Source organism: Poecilia reticulata, linkage group LG19 (assembly GCF_000633615.1).
Source record: "Poecilia reticulata strain Guanapo linkage group LG19, Guppy_female_1.0+MT, whole genome shotgun sequence".
In the NCBI taxonomy this organism is placed as follows: Eukaryota; Metazoa; Chordata; class Actinopteri; order Cyprinodontiformes; family Poeciliidae; genus Poecilia; species Poecilia reticulata.
In genome coordinates, this window is record NC_024349.1 from 14,698,936 (window position 1) to 14,702,437 (window position 3,502).

The following is a 3,502-nucleotide window of genomic DNA, read 5'->3' on the forward strand; positions in this document are numbered from 1 at the left end:
ACTTTCTACCTTTCTGATAACATTTTAAAACTCGTTATCAAATTTCTGGGTCTCGTCAGAGAACTTGGGAACAGGAAATTTAACAAGCCAAGTAATATCGGATCTGAACCTGTCCGAACAATATCAGATGATACATAGGATGCTCACAGAAAGGAACATTTTAAGTCTGCTTTTAAAGCAGGTGTTTCTGTTTTTTAATAGAATTCCTTTAACTCAAGAATTAAAGCCAGTTCTAGGAGTTTAAGATAAATTGTGTTTTTTTTCTCATTTCTGCCTTTGCAATGATTCTGCTTAAACATCTCTTTTTGTAAATATGTCTGCCTTTGTTCTGTAGCCTATACATTAGGCAATATCAAGATCGAATAATGGTAATATTAGCCTAAATGCAGCCAGTGGCATGTGGGCTATAACTAGCATGTTGTCTTACATTGACTTCCTCCWTTCAGTGTGCTAAACATGGTTAATAAATAAACAAAATAGCTAAAAAGCTTATTTTAGGAAAAAGGCTACTTTTAATGTGAGAAATAGTTACATTAGAAATGTTTGTGCTCTGCTTTTTGATTTTTAATTTTGCAAAAGTAAAAATCTGAAGTTCACTTCGTGGCACTTGGTTACCAGTAAACACACTCATCTCTTAGCAACAGATAAGCAACACAAATTGTTATTGTTCAAAAAACATAGGCTTTCTTCTATTCTCTCTCAGATGTTTACTTTATGGAACTTGGTTACCAGATAACGCGATCATCTTAGCAACAGATTAACAGCGCAGCAACAAAAATTCTTATTGATAAAAAATCTAATGTTTCTTCCGCTCTTTAGAAATACCACTTATTTTACACTAACAAGAATTATGCAGTTGGTGAATTTTGCAGAAAAGTTAGTTTTTTGTCATTAGGGGCAGATATACTAAACACACATTCAACACAAAAGTAAAAATCTCTATTTATACTACTTTGTGGCAGTTCGTTACCGGAAAAAAAAACGCTTATCTCTTAAAACCAAATTAATAACAAGTAGTTTATAAAACAAAAGCTCTTTCGAAATAACGCTTACCTGTTTAGATACAAGACATTTACCGTTGGCAAATTGCGCAAAAGTGAAAATCTGAATTTCACTTCATGGCACTTGGTTACCCAGTAAACACACTCATCTCTTAGCAACAGATTAGCAACAAAAATTGTTATTGTTCAAAAAACATAGGATTTCTTCTGCTCTCCCTCAGATGTTTACTTTATGGAACTTGGTTACCAGAAAACGCGATCATCTCTTAGCAACAGATTAACAGCGCAGCAACAAAAATTCTTATTGATAAAAAATCTAATGTTTCTTCCGCTCTTTAGAAATACCATCTATTTTACACTAACAAGAATTGTGCAGTTGGTGAATTTTGCAGAAAAGTTAGTTTTTTGTCATTAGGGGCAGATATACCAAACACACATTCAACACAAAAGTAAAAATCTCGATTTATACTTCGTGGCAGTTCGTTACCGGAAAAAAACCCGTTTATCTCTTAAAACCAAATTAATAACAAGTAGTTTATAAAACAAAAGCTCTTTCGAAATAACGCTTACCTGATTAGATACAAGACATTTACCGTTGGCAAATTGCGCAAAAGTGAAAATCTGAAGTTCACTTCATGGCACTTGGTTACCCAGTAAACACACTCATCTCTTAGCAACAGATTAGCAACAAAAATTGTTATTGTTCAAAAAACATAAAATTTGTTCTGCTCTTTTGAAATGGAGTGGAGCTCCATAGAGCGGCAAAGTGAGAAGGATGGAAAAGCCACATACTGGACACATATTTTGTTCGTCTTGGAGATGAAGCGGAGTTTTTTGTTGGCAGCGATTCAGACCCGCCAAAAACTACCAGCCCAGCCAGGAAGCCAGGATAGTTAAACAGGTAGCAACTCTAATGTTAATCACAATGTGTGAGTTAACTGATTATAAACTGTACCAGCCCAGCCGCCGATCTTTCATCTCCCTTTGACTCTCCTGATGGCTGAGTTAGTCGCGGTTGTAACAGTTCGCGTTTTTGAGCCAAGACAGCGGTATGGCGTTTATAGTTNATAAAGGTCTTTAGGATTCCAAAAAGGTTTGGTTCCCTCAATTTAGAAAACTCAAGGAATCACCTGCCTTATTTACCTTCCCTATGACTCGTGTTTAGTCAGAATGCTGGATTTGGGGTGAAACCCTCCATGCATGGTCAGTAGTTTCCGAGTGTCTTAACATCGGTGGTCTTCATCTCCTCCTTTGGCCAGCTGGTTATTCCTGCAAGGTCTCTGATTACTGGATCTTGTTCTTGCCATCAGGGGCGGATCTAGCAGAGTGGCAGGGGTGGCAGTTGCCACCCCAAACGAGAGCCTCGCCACCCCTGTTGCCACCCCAGCTAGCGACAATAAATTCAATAAATAGTTATGGCAAATCGGACATTAAGCGCATGAAACTCTTTTTTTCCCCGACAACATTGAATGCAACACAATGTAACCTGACACCTACTGCTACGGTAAGTAGCGGGAAGTGCGAGAGAAGGACAGAGCGCAAGGCAGCAGAATTGATAGATATATATGTTACTGGATTGGACATTTATGTGATTTATCGTAAGTCACACATGCGCCATTGCTGCCCATTGAGTCAGGAATATTGGTGGTCAGGAAACTACTACAATCACGCAAAGAATCAGAACAACGGACGCAATGTTTATCTATGGTTGAATTAACTGCTAATGGTAATAAGGGCTTCAGATTTCACAGGTGAGGAACTTTTAATTTAAAGAAAAGATTGAACAAGTGAGCAGTGGGTCAGTTATACTAGCCTAACTGTTATTAGCTTGCTACTGACTTTGATAACCTTAGCATGTTCGGTGTGTTTTGGTTCGGTTAGCACTAAAAAAGGTCAACCCGCACACCACGTCATCAGTAGAGCAGCTGTTTATTAAATCAGCAAATCAACCGCCGCTGTGCTCTGCCGAAAACGTATTAATAATCCAAATATAGACATTAAGCCTGACAGCATAATGTAAAAGACTGGATGTTCTGTATTAGTGTTTTTTGTTACTTTTTTGTGTGGGAACTGTTTGTTTTTTGGTGTTGATTCCCCTGATCGGTAATCTCTACTCTATGTGCTCATTGAGCTGTTGTCTGTCGGTTGCCATGGCAACGGGTCCGCGTTGCGAGAAAAGGCAGAATTAAAGTTGTTGGAGATATTTTTCTTTATTTCATTCTCCATTTGAATTTTGTTACTTTATTCTTAAATTTCTATTTTTTGTATTATTTACATAGTTTATTTGTAGGTTGATAATTGTTGATTTTATTTATTTTTTTTGTTTTATTATTTTCTTATTTATTTTCTAAATTTAGACAGGAAGTAATGTTGGTTAGTCCACATAGATAAGTGCAGGGGCCTGGAGAAGGACCAGCCGGCATTTGGGTTTGGGGCCGATGGTTTTTAAGAGTGGTAGCATGAGAACAAATGAAAGTTTGATGTCTGTAATTGTTTGGTGA

General features: G+C 37.3%; 1 long non-coding RNA gene across 1 annotated transcript in view; it reads left to right on the forward strand.

Annotated features, from left to right (window-relative positions):
- Positions 1 to 1,744: 1,744 nt before the first annotated feature.
- LOC103481635 (uncharacterized) overlaps positions 1,745 to 3,502 on the forward strand; it is a 15,933-nt gene continuing 14,175 nt past the window's right edge. Inside the window, exon 1 of the long non-coding RNA XR_536330.2 lies at positions 1,745 to 1,902. This is a non-coding gene — a long non-coding RNA (uncharacterized LOC103481635). The remainder of the gene's footprint in view (positions 1,903 to 3,502) is intronic.